The 17,070-nt window shown below is 48.4% G+C and overlaps 1 non-coding gene across 1 annotated transcript; it reads right to left on the bottom strand.

Annotated features, from left to right (window-relative positions):
• Positions 1-5,496: 5,496 nt before the first annotated feature.
• On the bottom strand, positions 5,497-5,661 carry LOC134950617 (U1 spliceosomal RNA). Its single transcript, XR_010183505.1, has one exon. It is a non-coding gene; the product is annotated as a U1 spliceosomal RNA (small nuclear RNA).
• Positions 5,662-17,070: the final 11,409 nt, after the last annotated feature.

Raw genomic sequence — 17,070 nt, 5'->3', positions numbered from 1 at the left:
AACTTCTTATGTCCATAACTATTCGCACGAGCGATTAATCCGCTTCAAACCAACACCGGAATATTGCTAATTAAATACTCTTCCGATGGATACTAAACACCACTGTATGACTCATGTCTGACCCTTCGTACCAAACAAAGAGGGATCTCTATGTCCATGAACATGCTATATTAACTAAACTTTCAGAATCTATCAAAGGGACCATGATCTACAAAATACATTATATGGTTAAAATATATATTGATTGAGTCGCCCGCTAGACGCATACAAACTCTACCGTAAATCCGCATATCGTGCGCCTGCGGGTGCACGCGAAGGCGAGTATGCGCACGCACGGGAGAGCTCTTGCACGCGCAGCGGGAGCTCGCATGAGGTGCAAATATGGCAGTGTGCATAGTGATATTTTTCTGACTTTGACAGTATGCATCCTGTACACAAATGCGGACAACAGGTGTCAAGCCGTGTGTTGCCTTTGTCAAGCTGTAATAAGTAGGGGTAAGGACGTTAACCACCTCAGAACATCCTCCCTTATACGTCACCTGCAGCGCATTAATCATAAGTCAGTGACAAGTTCAAAAACTTTGGATGACAGCGGAAGCAGTCCACTGACCACTAAATCCCTTCCTCTTGTAACCAAGCTCCTGCAAACCACACCACCAACTCCCTCAGTGTCAATTTCCTCCTTAGACAGGAAAGCCAATAGACCTGCAGGCCATGTCACTGGCAAGTCTGACGAGTCCTCTCCTGCCTGGGATTCCTCCGATGCATCCTTGAGTGTAACGCCTACTGCTGCTGGCGCTGCTGTTGTTGCTGCTGGGAGTCGATCGTCATCCCAGAGGGGAAGTCGGAAGACCACTTGTACTACTTCCAGTAGGCAATTGACTGTCCAACAGTCCTTTGCGAGGAAGATGAAATATCACAGCAGTCATCCTGCTGCAAAGCGGATAACTCAGGTCTTGTCAGCCTGGGTGGTGAGAAACGTGGTTCCGGTATCCATCGTTAATTCAGAGGCAACTAGAGACTTGATTGAGGTACTGTGTCCCCGGTACCAAATGCCATCTAGGTTCCATTTCTCTAGGCAGGCGATACCGAAAATGTACACAGACCTCAGAAAAAGAGTCACCAGTGTCCTAAAAAATGCAGTTGTACCCAAGGTCCACTAGTCGACATGTCCGTGGTTAAGTGGAGCAGGGCAGACTCAGGACTATATGACTGTGACAGCCCACTGGGTATATCTATTGCCTCCCGCAGCAAGAACAGCAGCGGCGGCACCAGTAGCAGCATCTCGCAAATGCCAACTCGTTCCTAGGCAGACTACGCTTTGTATCACCGCTTTCCATAAGAGGCACACAGCTGACAACCTCTTACGGAAACTGAGGAACATCATCGCAGAATGGCTTACCCCAATTGGACTCTCCTGGGGATTTGTGACATCGGACAATGCCACCAATATTGTGCGTGCATTACATCTGGGCAAATTCCAGCACGTCCCATGTTTTGCACATACATTGAATTTGGTGGTACAGAATTATTTAAAAAAACGACAGGGGCGTGCAAGAGATGCTGTCGGTGGCCCGAAGAATTGCGGGCCACTTTCTGCATTCAGCCACCGCGTGCCGAAGACTGGAGCACCTCCAAACATTCCTGAACCTGCCCTGCCATCCTCTGAAGCAAGAGGTGGTAACGAGGTGGAATTCAACCCTCTATATGCTTCAGAGGATGGAGGAGCAGCAAAAGGCCATTCAAGCCTATACATCTACCCACGATATAGACAAAGGAGGGGGAATGCACCTGACTCAAGCGCAGTGGAGAATGATTTCAACGTTGTGTAAGGTTCTGCAACCCTTTGAACTTGCCACACGTGAAGTCAGTTCAGACACTGCCAGCCTGAGTCAGGTCATTCCCCTCATCAGGCTTTTGCAGAAGAAGCTGGAGACATTGAAGGAGGAGCTAAAACAGAGCGATTCCGCTAGGCATGTGGGACTTGTGGATGGAGCCCTTAATTCGCTTAACCAGGATTCAATCTGTTGAAATCAGAGCAATACATTTTGGCCACCGTGCTCGATCCTAGATTTAAAACCTACATTGTATCTCTCTTTCCGGCAGACACAAGTCTGCAGAGGTTCAAAGACCTGCTGGTGAGAAAATTGTCAAGTCAAGCGGAACGTGACCCGTCAACAGCTCCTCCTTCACATTCTCCCGCAACTGGGGGTGCAAGGAAAAGGCTAAGAATTCCGAGCCCACCCGCTGGCGGTGATGCAGGGCAGTTTGGAGTGAGTGCTGACATCTGGTCCGGACTGAAGGACCTGGCAACGATTACTGACATGTCGTCTACTGTCACTACATATGATTCTGTCACCTTTGAAAGAATGGTGGAGGATTATATGAGTGACCGCATCCAGGAAGGCACGTCAGACAGTCCGTATGTATACTGGCAGGAAAAAGAGGCAATTTGGAGGCCCTTGCACAAACTGGCTTTATTCTATCTAAGTTGCCCTCCCTCCAGTGTGTACTCCAAAAGAGTGTTTAGTGCAGCCGCTCACCTTGTCAGCAATCGGCGTACGAGGTTACTTCCAGAAAATGTGGAGAAGATGATGATCATCAAAATGAATTATAATCAATTCCTCCGTGGAGACATTTACCAGCAATTGCCTCCAGAAAGTAAACAGGGATCTGAGATGGTGGATTCCAGTGGGGACGAATTAATAATATGTGAGGGGGGCGATGTACACAGTGAAAGGGGTGAGGAATCGGAGGATGATGAGGTGGACATCTTGCCTCTGTAGAGCCAGTTTGTGCAAGGAGAGATTGATTGCTTCTTTTTTGGTGGGGGCCCAAACCAACCAGTCATTTCAGTCAGCCGTGTGGCAGACCCTGTTGCTGAAATGATGGTTCGTCAATGTTTTTCTTTTCAATCTAAGCCCCTGCAGTTTTCTGTAAGAATCTGCTTTGCTATGATGATCAACAAGTCACAAGGGCAAACACTCAGGGCTGGAGGCGTAGATATTAGGACCAGCTGCTACAAGCATGGCAAAGGTGTCACTATCATTGGTGACACCCAGAGAGGCAGCGAGGGAGATTGTAATGCAGTGCGCGCAGATAAGCAGCGCAATGGTAAAAAGGAGGCATGGTCTCATAGGTAGGGGTGTGGCCTGTTTTCCTGAATCTCCATTTTGTTGCTCCGGGTATCCCGGGGGTTGAGTGCTGCACCCGGGGACTAGTGTGTGAGTGGTGCTGGCTCCTGCACAGTGACAGAAACTGGGTGTTGCACGTAATGTTACAGTGAAACACCCATATTCTGTCACTGAAGAGGAGCCGGCACTTTGGTGTCACCCCCCTTGGCGGGTGACACTCGGGTGTGGGCCGCAACCCCGTTGTGATGCCACTGACCCATGGGAAGCTTTACGTGGCTTACCCATGTGTTAGTAGCCCCAAGCATCTTTTGTGTTAGTCCCTGAAGAAAAACTTCAAATATTTACAAATACATTTTGTAATCAATGGGCCTAATTCAGTAAGGATTGCAAATTCTGCTAAGTAACAGAATTTGCAATCCTTTGGTTCGCATGCTGGGGCCACCCAGCATGCCGCCTCCCTTCTTGACCACGCTGAAATTGCAGTCTCAGTGCAGTTCAGCGTGATCATAAAAAATGGGTTAGCCTCCTGTTGGTGCAGACTGTATGTGTGCGCAGGAAGCCGCCACCATTTTTGTGATCGCAGCTGCTGCATGTGATGTCATGCAGCAGCTCTGACCACGCCTCCTGTTTCTCCGTTGCCGACCCCATTTTGTAGCCCTGCCCATGCACCGCTCCATCTCCGACTTGGAAATGGATTGTTGCTGACCCCCCCCCCCCCAGCACCAATTGACAGTCAGAAGCGATCGCATTATCTGCGGGGTGCCGCAGAAAATGCAGGTGCATGCGTATGCAGTTGGATTGCTTATTGCGATTGCAATCCAACCTGAATCAGGCTCTATTACCTATCACAATGCACTGCGGGTAGTACAAAATGGGGTTAATATAAGAGAAACCCCCCCCAGAGCTGTGCTCCTTAACTGTCCCTGGTGGCTAGTGGAGCGGCTGCCCAGTAATCAGTGTCCACGCCAGTGCGCACATGGCCCACTCCCTACAGCCACGCTGGATCACGGTATAGTGTGGGCACAGAAGTCCCTTACCTCCCTTTCATCAGCGACCTCGTGATCCCGGAGGGCGGTGTGTGTGTGACTGACCTTAGGAAGAAACCGGAGCCTCCACTGCAGTGACCCAGCAACCAGGGCACGGGAGTATACTGCGCCGCTGGGAGTGATGGAGCTGCAGTAAAGATGTCTATTAGACCTAACCTGCTGCAGCCCTTGTAGATTCTTATAAAAAAAGTTCTTCTTTTCTTGTCAAAATTAATAGCTAAGAATAGGCTGCCTGAGGCAGCCCCCTGTTAAGTGGCCTGCTACTGAAGGCACCAACTACAAACTGAGCTCCCTGTTCATGGAAGCGAGGTTATAGAGCAGGGGGCGCTGAGCATCTTGGGAACAGTCAAAAGCTTTGAGCCTGTTGGTGCCTCAGATCAAGATCCTACTCTACACCCCAATGTGAATCCTTGTGGAGTCCAGTGTACCCCACAGAAGAAATGAATGTGTCACACCCATTGGCAGCAACATTAGAATAGCTGCTGATGGGCACAATTGAGAAAGGAAGGGGGGAAAACATTTGAATCCAGCACATATATGTAATTTGAATATGTAATTTGTACCTTCCTACTTTAAAATGTAATGGATGAACCTCACCCTGTGAGAACTATCTTTATGATCAAGAGATCTCATACGCAAGAAAAGCATGTGTTGGGATAGGGCTGTGGAGGGCGACTGCTCGAGCACACCCCCGTCAAGTTAAGGAGATTCAACTGAGGAAGCACAAGGGAACTTTTGTCTGGGGACAACAACTGCAGGGAGACCACATCTTTTCAGAAGAAAATGAGAGGGCAGAAGGCTGCCTAATACTGAAGCACCCTCAAACATCAAACCATATGCAACAACTAGTACAAGCATTCCTGGGGAAAGGTCTGCAGCAGACGGATTTGCATACGGTGATGTCATCCAAGCAGTGGGCCAAAGTTGGCTGGAACCCTCATCTGCATATGAAAAGAGAAAAGGGGCGCTTGGATGACCCCTAGTTCGCATTGAACACCCCCCACCCTCCTTTGGTGTGGGGCTCATGTTGGCCATGCCCCAGCCCCTGAAGCATTCAAGCTGATTTCTTGCAGCAGCTGGGCACTGTAACAGCTCCAGAGCTGCTCTGTAAGGCAAAAAAAAGGGTGTGGGCCCTGCAACACCACCTGTAGTTCGCATTGTGCGTTGGAAGGCACAAAGTAAGCAGACGGGAGAAGTCAGTATAGTGCGCAAGGGCATAGAAGGGAGGGGCTCAAGAAAAGAGAAGTGGAAACAGACAGCAAACTAGGCTGGAGAGAGACCTGAGACAATGAGATCTAAATTATACCAGAGCCAACCAGGGGAAAGCACAAATGCAGTCCCCCCCCTACCACAAATTATGCAGTCGAGATTCCCACATTTGGGGAAATCACAGAGGTCAGCATACCCAGAATGCAATGAATGAACCTCACCCTGGGAAAACAATCTTCATGACCATGGTATCACCTAAGCAAAATAAGTATGATTTGAGATAGGGCTGGGGAGGGCCGCTGCTCAGGCACACCTCCGTCAAGTAAAGGAGATTCAACTGAGGCAGCACAAGGGAACTCTCATCTGGGGACAACAACTGCAGGGAGAACACATTTTCAGACGAATGTGTGAGGGCAGAAGGCTGCCTAATACTGAAGCACCCCCCAAACAACAAACCAAATGCAACAACTAGTGCAAGCATTCCTGGGGGAAGGCCTGCAGCAGATGGATTCGCATATGGTGATGTCATCCAAGCAATGGGTATAGTTGGCTGCAACCCTCGTCTGCATATGAAAAGAGAAAATGGTCACGCAGGGCATGGCGGCCTTTGTGGGGTTGCGCTTGGATGACCCCTAGATCGCTTTATACACCCCCATCAGTGTGGGGCTCATGTTGACCATGCCCCAGCCCCTGAAGCATTCAAGCTGATTTCTTGCAGAAGCTGGACCCAGTAACAGCTCCAGAGTTGCTCTACAAGACAAGCAAAAGGGTGTGAGCCATGCAGCACCACCTGTAGTTTGCATACACACATATATAGGACATCATCTCTTATATGCCCCAGGGGCAATAAAATAGTATCCTTATCTAGGGTATCCATCCATGCCGCTACAGCACTACACATACACACCCAGGCCGACGCAATTGCCGGTCTGAGTAAGGTACCTGAATGTGTATAAATGGACTTCAGGGTAATCTCCTGTTTGCGGTCAGCAGACTCTTTGAGGGTAGCCGTATCCTGGGACGGGAGGGCTAACTTCTTGGATAAGCGTGTTAATGCTTTGTCCACCCAAGGGGAGGATTCTCATCGTAACCTATCCGTTGATGGGAAAGGATACGCCATAAGAATCCTTTTGGAAATCTGCAGGAGATTCCCAAGCTTTTTCACATAACTCGTTCAGCTCGTGTGAGGGGAAAAGGTTACCTCAGGCTTCTTTCCCTTGTACATATGTACCCTCTTGTCAGGGATAGGGGGCTCCTCTGTGATGTGCAAAACATCTTTTATTGCCATAATCATATATCAAATGTATTTTGCCAATTTTGGCTGTAACTTTGCATCATCGTAATCGACACTGGAGTCAGAATCCGTGTCGGTATCTGTGTCAACAATCTGGATAGTGGGCACTTATGAGACCCTGACAGTCCCTGCGACATAGGATCAGGCATGGGTTGAGACCCTGACTGTCCCAAAGCTTCAGCCTTGTCTAATCTTTTGTGCACTGAGTTTACACTAGCATTTAAAACATTCCACATATCCATCCAATCAGGTGTCGGCGGAGACACCACATTCATTTGCTCCCGCTCCTCTCTAATATAGCCTTCTTCCTCAGACATGTCGACACACGCGTACCGACACACCACACACACAGGGAATGCTTTTACTGAAGACATTTCCCCCACAAGGCCCTTTGGCAGAGCTGGCCCTAACCAATATGATGCCCTAGGCAAGATTTTGCCTGGTGCCCCCTAGCACCACCGCTGGTTCCGCCTCTGACCTTGCACCTCTTTCCCAGCACCATCAACCCTCACCCATACCAGTACTTATTTTGGTGTTTGTACCCCCTATATTTTAAACAGGAACAGTTCGCACATATGGCGCACAGTCCAAAAAGGGGTGTGTTTTTGCTGGCAATGGGCATGTCCACACAATAGTACCCCCAATTAAAATTCCGCCACACAGTACTGCAATTTTATTCACATTTGATCACGCGATAGTGTCCATAATTCACATTACATCCCACAGTAGTATCACTTTACCTTATAAACGTTACTTCTCACAGTAGTGCTCCTTATTCACATTACATCACACTGAATTGCTCCTTATTTACATTACACCACACCACACCCTATTGCTCTTTATTCACATTAGACGACACAGTAAATGCCCTTTCTATACGCAACGCTACATATTAGAGCACCTTATACACATAATGCCACACATTAGTAATGCATTTATACACATAATTCCACACAGTAATGCCCCTTACACATATGAGACACATCATTAATGTCCTTATAAACATAATGTGTAAGACGCATTATGACAACCTTTATTAATGCCCTTTTACACATAATGGCCCTCATTCCGAGTTGTTAGCTCGCAAGCTGCTTTTAGCAGCATTGCACACGTTAAGCCGCCGCCTACTGGGAGTGAATCTTAGCTTATCAAAATTGCGAACGAAAGATTAGCAGAATTGCGAATAGACACTTCTTAGCAGTTTCTGAGTAGCTCCAGACTTACTCGACAACTGTGATCAGTTCAGTCAGTTTCGTTCCTGGTTTGACGTCACAAACACACCCAGCGTTCGCCCAGACACTCCCCCGTTTCTTCAGACACTCCCGCGTTTTACCCAGAAACTGCAGCGTTTTTTCACACACACCCATAAAACGGCCAGTTTCCGCCCAGAAACACCCACTTCCTGTCAATCACACTACGATCAGCAGAACAAAGAAAAAACCTCGTAATGCCGTGAGTAAAATACCTAACTGCATAGCAAATTTACTTTGCGCAGTCGCAGAGCGAACATTGCGCATGCGCAATTAGCGGAAAATCGCTGCGATGCGAAGAAAATTACAGAGCGAACAACTCGGAATGACCACCAATGTCCCTTACACATATGCCGCACATTATTAATGCCCTTATACACATAATGACACACATAGTGCCCCTTACACATATGTTGCACATTATTAATGCATTTTTACATGACACACATAATGCTCCTTACTCATATTCCGAACACTACTGCACAATCAACCCACTCACATGCACACAGCACTCACACTGCCACTAACACTGTGACCTCTGCCTCTGCTTGGATACAGATGTGTCCTCATAAATCTTGCCTCAATGCTAACGTTGGGGCACCTTTTTTTTATTAAAATGCATCTTATTTGCATTGCTATGTTGTTAGGATGCACACGCAGCTTCTGCTGATTAAAATGATATGCAGCACGCCTATATACTGTGTGAGACTGTGGCTGTATCTGCATATGAAATGCTACACACAGAATATAGGCATGCGGCATATCATTTTAATCAGCAGAAGTTGCTGATGCCCCTAGGCATATCAAATGCCCTAGGCAATTGCCTAGTTTGCCTATGCCTATGGCCGGCTCTGCCCTTTGGAGAGACAGAGAGAGAGTATGCCAGCACATACCCCAGCGCTATATAACCCAGGAATAGCACAGTAACTTAATGTTTGCACAGTAGCGCTGCTGTATGTAATTTGCGCCAAATTATGTGCCCCCCCCTCTCTTTTCAACCCTCTTGTCTACCGTGGTATAAGCAGGGGAGAGTCCGGGGAGCTTCCTCTCAGCGGTGCTGTGGAGAAAAATTGGCGCTGGTGAGTGCTGAGGGAGAAGCCCCGCCCCCTCGGCGGCGGGCTTCTGTCCCGCTTAAACTGTACAATTGGCGGGGGCTCATACATATATACAGTGCCCAGCTGTATATATGTTATATTTCTGCCAAAAAGAGGTTTATATTGCAGCCCAGGGCGCCCCCCCTGCGCCCTGCACCCTTACAGTGACCAGAGTATGTGAGGTGTATGGGAGCAATGGCGCACAGCTGCAGTGCTGTGCGTTACCTCAATGAAGATCATGAAGTCCTCTGCCGCCTCTGAAGTCTTCTTTTCTTCTCATACTCACCCGGCTTCTATCTTCCGGCTCTGCGAGGGGGACGGCGGCGCGGCTCTGGGACGGACGGCGAGGGTGAGATCCTGCGTACCAATCCCTTTGGAGCTAATCCCTTTGGAGCTAATGGTGTCCAGTAGCTTAAGAAGCAGGACCTTGCAACTCGGAGAGTAGGGCTGCTTCTCTCCCCTCAGTCCCTCGATGCAGGGAGTCTGTTGCCAGCAGTGCTCCCTGAAAATTAAAAACCTAACAAAATACTTTGTCAGAAAGCTCAGGAGAGCTCCTGAAAAGCACCCAGTCTCCACTGGGCACAGTATAAAACTGAGGTATGGAGGAGGGGCATAGAGGGAGGAGCCAGTGCACACCCAGAACTAAAGTCTTTCTTAAAGTGCCCATGTCTCCTGCGGAGCCGTCTATCCCCATGGTCCTTACGGAGTCCCCAGCATCCTCTAGGACGTTAGAGAAAATAGGATTTTAATACCTACCGGTAAATCCTTTTCTCTTAGTCCGTAGAGGATGCTGGGCACCCGTCCCAGTGCGTACTGTGTCTGCAGTTATTAAATGGCCCTTAACTCCAGAACATTTATGTGGAGACAACTTTCCCGACTTGACCATCTTCCTTGGACGTTTTCCCCCTGTGTGACTGCTCCCCAGCCTCGGAGGGTTGCATCCATGGTCCCTAGGATCCAGTCCTGGATCCCGAACCTTCGCCCCTCTAGGAGGTGAGAACTGTGCAGCCACCAATGGAGTGAGATTCTGGTCTTGGAAGACAGGATTATCCTCCGGTGCGTGTGTAGGTGGGATCCGGACCACTTGTCCAACAGGTCCCACTGGAACACTCTGGCATGGAACCAGCCAAACTGAATGGGCTCGTAGGCCGCAACCATCTTACCCAGCAACCAAATGCATTGATGGATTAACACTCTTGCTGGTTTCAGAATTTGTTGGACCAGACTCTGGATCTCCAGAGCCTTTCCACTGGAAGAAAACCTCTTCTGTGTCCAGTATCACTCCCAAAAACAACAACCGCGTCATTGGGACCAACTGCGATTTTGGCAAGTTTAGGAGCCAACTATGTTGTTGAAGAACTGTCAGGGAGAGTGCAATGTTTTGCACTAACTGGTCCCTGGATTTCGCCTTTATCAAAAGATCATCCAAGTACGGGATAATTGTTACTCCTTGCTTGCGATCACCCTGGTGAAAATCCTTGGAGCCGTGGACAGACCAAACGGCAATGTCTGAAATTGGTAATGACAATACTGAATTGCAAACCTCAGGTAGCTTGATGCAGAGGCTAAATTGGAACATGTAAGTAGGCATCCTTTATGTCTACCAAAACCATGAAATCTCCTTCCTCCAGACTGGAGATCACTGCACTGAGAGATTCCATCTTGAAATTTAATTTCCTTAGGTAGAAATTGAGGGATTTCAGATTTCAGATTGGTCTGACTGAGCTGTCCGGCTTAGGGACCACGAAGAGGCTTGAATAAAAACCTTCTCCCTGCTGACTAAAGCCGATTTGAACAATCGGTGAGGGGGAACGTCTTGAAACCCCAGTTTGTACCCTTTGGACACTATTTGTAAAACACACGAGTCCATGTCCGAATGAATCCAGAACTGACTGAAGAGTTTTAGACGTGCCCCCACTGGTGCGGGCTCCTGCAAGAGAGCCCCAGCGTCATGCGGTGGATTTGGCAGAAGCAGAGGATGATCTCTGCTCCTGCGATCTTGAAGAGGATGCAGACCTCTTCCCTCTTCTCCTTCCTCTACCTGCAAAGAAAGGGGAATCTTAACTTCTTGCATATCTATTGGGCCGAAATGACTGCATCAGATAATGATGCGTCTTCATCCGTTGGGAGGGAACATAGGGCAAGAAGGTTGACTTACCTGCGGGAGCTGCCGAGATCAAATTAACTAGGCAGTCACCAAACAACGCTTCACCTTCATAGGGAAGAGACTCCCTTTCTTCTTGGAGTCAGCATCAGCATTCTCTTGGTGAATCCACAATGCCCTCCTATCCGAGACTGCCATGAAATTGGCCCGTGAACTCAAGAGTCCTATATCCCTTGCAGTCTCACGTAAGTATGCTGCAGTGTCCTTGATATGATACAACGTAAGGAGTATCCCATCTCTCCAAGGTATCTATATCGGATGACAAGGTATTCGACCAATTCTTGAATACTACTACTCACCCATGCACATGTAATGGCAGGTCTAAGTAATGTACCCTTGGTTACATAACTAGAAATAATGTAGCTTCCTGCATACGATCCGCTGGATTTGTGACAGGGCCCCGTGCAGAACAGGGGGTGACTCCCACTTTATTCTGGCCGCGGCGGGAAATGAATAAACAACCAGAATCCTTTTGGGGATTTGAAACCATCTTGTCGAGCTGGCCCAGACTTTCTCAAACAGAGATGGAGGAACGTTACATCAGCTTTCATTATATATCTATATATACATACATATAGACCCCTTTGTCAGGAACAGCAGGGTCTTCAGTGATTTTAATATGTCCTTAATATCCACAATCATGTACTGAATGCTCCTTGCCAATATTGGATCTAATCAGGAAACATTATGGTCGACATAGGAATCAGTATCCGTGTCAGTATCAGTGTGTAGTAACTGGGCAAAATAACATTTTTGCGACCCCGCGGGGCCTGAGGGAAAAGAAACATAGCCATGAACATCACATCTATTCTCTACGTCTGTGTCTGGGACACAGATTTATCCAACCTTACTCTGATATTACTGAAACTTTTACCCAGTCAGTTATTGGTGGTGCCAACAGGGCCACCATCATATGTCTGCATTCCTAATATAGTTTCCTCTTGGGAAAAACATTCAGCCACCGACATGTTGACACACATGTACCAAGTACCCACAGACACATCGGCTTATGGGGGACAGACCGTCAGTAAATCTGTCAGAGGGACACAGAGGATTTTTCAGCTCACAATCCAGCGCCAAAAGTACACAGTCTGGGAAATAATAAACTCTATAGTGATAGACTTGTTACGCTCTAATGATGTTCTGGTGAGGTGAGGAAGAAGCCCCGCTACTGTAATGGCGCGTATCTGTCCCGCTCAGAAATAATTAATTACGCTAGCGGGGTAAGGACAGTGCCCAGGCACTAATGTCCACTTTTTCCAGCCTTTTGTGAGGAATTTATGCTGCCCAGGGTGCCCCCCCCCCCGTGCCCTGCACCCTGCAGTGCCTGTGTTTGTGTGGGAGCATGGCGCGCAGCGTTCAGCTCGCTGCTCGGTACCTCAGAATGCCATCACTGGAGAAGAAGTCTTCTGTTCTTCTGCTACTCACCTGTCTTCTGGCTCTGTAAGGGGGTGACGGCAGGCTGCGGGAGTGTGCATCTAGGCGTACCCAGCGATCAGCACCCTCAGGAGCTAATGGTGTCCTGTCAGCCTGAAGCAGAGCCATTGAACTCACTAGAAGTTGGTCATACTTCTCTCCCCTAAGTCCCACGAAGCAGGGAGACTGTTGCCAGCAGCCTCCCTGAAAATAAAAAAAACTAACAAGTCTTTTCAGAGAAACTCAGTAGAGCTCCCCTGTAGTGCATCCAGTATCACTGCGCACAATACTAAAACTGGAGTCTGGAGGAGGGGCATAGAGGGAGGAGACAGTTCACACCCTTTGAAAGTCTTAAAGTGCCCATGTCTCCTGCGGATCCCGTCTATACCCCATGGTTCTTAATGTGACCCCAGCATCATCTAGGACGTATGAGAAAACAAATAACGCACACATGAGGAGGAGAGAACTAAGGAAGCTATAAGGAGAAGAGGGGAGGGAGGGGGGGTTGAAAGGTAAGGTAGTAAAGGCATATTGGATAAACTACAACCTTATACATATTCATTAATGTACCAGTAGTTAGAAGTAGAAGAGCTCTAACAGAAACCACAAAGCTTATCTAAAGCCACACCACACTGGATATGCCCAATCTCATTTGATTTTTGAAGCAAAGCAGTATTGGACTTTGTTAATACATGGATGGGAGACTGCTTGGTAGTATCAGATTCTTTAGGTGTTTTTAAACTACCAACACCATTTTCTTGGTACATTTAATTTTTACATGTATTCTTTTATGTACCAGAAGTTAGAAGTAGAAGAGCTGTAATAAAAACCACCAGCTCATCTACAGCCACAGCACACTGGATTTGCCCAATCTCTCCTGATCATGGAAGCTGAGCAGTGTTGGTCCTGGTTTTAGTACTTGGATGGGAGACCACCAGGAAATACCAGGAGCTGTGTGTATTTTTACAATACTAACACCGTTCTCTTGATGCATTCCATTTTGAAACATTGGGGCAGATCTATTAAGCCTGGTGAACTGATAAAGTGCAAGGTGATAAAGTACCAGCCAGTCAGCTCCTAACTGTCATTTTTCAAACCCAGCCTGTGACATGGCAATTAGGAGCTGATTGGCTGGTACTTTATCACCATGCAAATTATCATTTCACCAGGTTTAATAAATCGTCCGCTTACTCATTTATGTACGAGTAGTTAGAAGTAGAAGAACACTAACAGAAACCACTAAGCTCATCTACAGCCACACCACACTGTATATGCCCAATATCACCTGATTTTAGGCCTGGTTTGTTCTTGGATGTGAGACCACCTGGGAATACCAGGTGCTGTAGGTAGTTTTATACTACCAACACCGTTCTCTTGATGCATTCTATTTTGAAACTTATTCATTGATGTACCAGTAGTTAGAAGTAGAAGTTAGAAACAGCAAAAATCATCTACAGCCGCATCACACTGGATATGTCCAATCTCATCTGATGTTGGAAGCTAAGCAGTGTTGTGCCTGGTTAGTTTTTGGATTTCAGGTCCTGCCTTGTGGTTTGGCCACGGCACCTCGGAAATTCACCAAGGTCATGGCCGTGATGACGACCCTTCACCATCGGTGGACCAGGGAGGAATCTCTCCTCCCGATAAACATTCTGGAATTGCAGGCAGTGTTCAATTCATTGACACTGGCCCTGCCTCTAGTACAGAACAGGCCTGTTCAAGTACAATTGGACAACGCCACCACGGTAGTGTACACAAATCATCAAGGCGGCACTCGAAATTGCATAGCAAAGCTGGAAGTATCAAAAATCCTCAGTTGGGTAGAACGTCATCTGCCAGCAATATCGTCAGTGTTCATTCCCGGGGTCATCAACTGGGAAGCGGATTTCCTCAGTCGTCAGGACGTTCACGCTGGAGAGTGGAGAGGCCGCAGCAGAAATGTCTGCACTGGTGTCAGTAGGTGACTGAGGCAGGAATGACTGGGAGATAGTGGGTGACTGAAGCATGTATGAGTGGGAGATAGTGGGTGACTAAGGCAGGGGTGATAGGGATATAGTGGATGACTGTGGCAGGGGTGACAGGGACAGTAGGAGACTGAGGCAGGGGTGACAGGGATAGTGGGTGACTGAGGCAGGGGTGACTGGTATAGTGGGTGACTGAGGCAGGGGTCGCAGGTATAGTGGTTAACTGAGGCAGCGGTGACTGGGAGATAGTGGGTAACTGGGGCAGGGGTGACAGGGAAAGTGTGTGACTCAGGCAGGGGTGATAGGGAGATAGTGGGCAGCAGATCACTGCCTTGCTGACAGCAGCACATCCCTGCCTCATTGACAGCAGCACATACCTGCCTCACTTATAGCAGCACATCCCTGCCTTACTGACAGCAGCAGATCACTGATTCACTGACAGCAGCAGATCCCTGCCTAACTGGCAGCAGCAGATCCCTGCCTCACTGGCAGCAGCAGATCCCTGCCTTACTGACAGCTGTATATAGGGCCTAATTCAGACCTGATCTCTGCTGTGCATATTCACACAACAGGAGATCAGGTCTGAAGTGTGTGTGTGTGCTGGTGCCGCAGTGCACCGGCACATGCCAGAGATGCGATCAACATCTCTGCCCAGTGAGCGCCTCTGCCAACACATACTTATCTTGCATATGAGATCTCTTAATCATAAAGATAGTTCTCACAGGGTGAGGTTCATCCATTACATTTTAAAGTAGGAAGGTACAAATTACATATTCAAATTACATATATGTGCTGGATTCAAATGTTTTCCCCCCTTCCTTTCTCAAATGTGCCCATCAGCAGCTATTCTAATGTTGCTGCCAATGGATGTGACACATTCATTTCTTCTGTGGGGTACACTGGACTCCACAAGGATTCACATTGGGGTGTAGAGTAGGATCTTGATCTGAGGCACCAACAGGCTCAAAGCTTTTGACTGTTCCCAAGATGCTCAGCGCCTCCTGCTCTATAACCTCGCTTCCATGAACAGGGAGCTCAGTTTGTAGTTGGTGCCTTCAGTAGCAGGCCACTTAACAGGGGGCTGCCTCAGGCAGCCTATTCTTAGCTATTAATTTTGACAAGAAAAGAAGAACTTTTTTTATAAGAATCTACAAGGGCTGCAGCAGGCTAGGTCTAATAGACATCTTTACTGCAGCTCCATCACTCCCAGCGGCGCAGTATACTTCCGTGCCCTGGTTGCTGGGTCACTGCAGCGGAGGCTCCGGTTTCTTCCTAAGGTCAGTCACACACACACCGCCCTCCGGGATCACGAGGCCGCTGATGAAAGGGAGGTAAGGGGCTTCTGTGCCCACACTATACCGAGATCCAGCGTGGCTGTAGGGGGCGGGCCGTGTGTGCACTGGCGTGGACACTGATTACTGGGCAGCCGCTCCACTAGCCACCAGGGACAGTTAAGGAGCACAGCTCTGGGGGGTTTTCTCCTATATTAACCCCATTTTGTACTACCTGCAGTGCATTGTGATAGGTAATAGAGCCTGATTCAGGTTGGATTGTAATCGCAATAAGCAATCCAACTGCAAAAATTGCTAAGAGCATACGCATGCGCCTGCATTTTCTGTGGCACCCCGCAGATAATGCGATCACCTCTGACTGTCAATCGGTGCGGGGGGGGGTCAGCAACAATCCATTTCAAAGTCGGAGATGGAGCGGTGCAGGGACAGGGCTACAAAATGGGGTCGGCAACGGAGAAACAGGAGGCGTGGTCAGAGCGGCTGCATGACATCACATGCAGCCGCTGCGATCACAAAAATGGTGGCTGCTTCCTGCGCACACGTACAGTCTGCACCAACAGGAGGCTAACCCATTTTTTATGATCACGCTGAACTGCACTGAGACTGCAATTTCAGCGTGGTCAAGAAGGGAGGCGGCATGCTGGGTGGCCATGCCCTGTGATGGGTGGCCCCAGCATGCGAACCAAAGGATTGCAAATTCTGTTACTTAGCAGAATTTGCAATCCTTACTGAATTAGGCCCATTGATTACAAAATTGTAAACAATATTTGAAGTTTTTCTTCAGGGACTAACACAAAAGATGCTTGGGGCTACTAACACATGGGTAAGCCACGTAAAGCTTCCCATGGGTCAGTGGCATCACAACAGGGTTGCGGCACACACCCGAGTGTTACCCGCCAAGTGGGGTGACACCAAAGTGCCGGCTCTTCTTCAGTGACAGAATATGGGTGTTTCACTGTGACATTACGTGCAACACCCAGTTTCTGTCACTGTGCAGGAGCCAGCACCACTCACACACTAGTCCCCGGGTGCAGCCCCCAACCCCCGGGATACCCGGAGCAACAAAATGGTGATTCAGGCCACACCCCTACCTATGAGACCATGCCTCCTTTTTACCATTGCGCTGCTTATCTGCGCGCACTGCATTACAATCTCCTTCGCCACCTCTCTGGGTGTCACCAGTGATAGTGACACCTCTGCCATGCTT

This window comes from Pseudophryne corroboree, chromosome 8 (genome assembly GCF_028390025.1).
Source record: "Pseudophryne corroboree isolate aPseCor3 chromosome 8, aPseCor3.hap2, whole genome shotgun sequence".
In the NCBI taxonomy this organism is placed as follows: Eukaryota; Metazoa; Chordata; class Amphibia; order Anura; family Myobatrachidae; genus Pseudophryne; species Pseudophryne corroboree.
The sequence above is the reverse complement of the archived record's forward strand: the minus strand, read 5'-3'. Positions and strand labels throughout refer to the sequence as shown.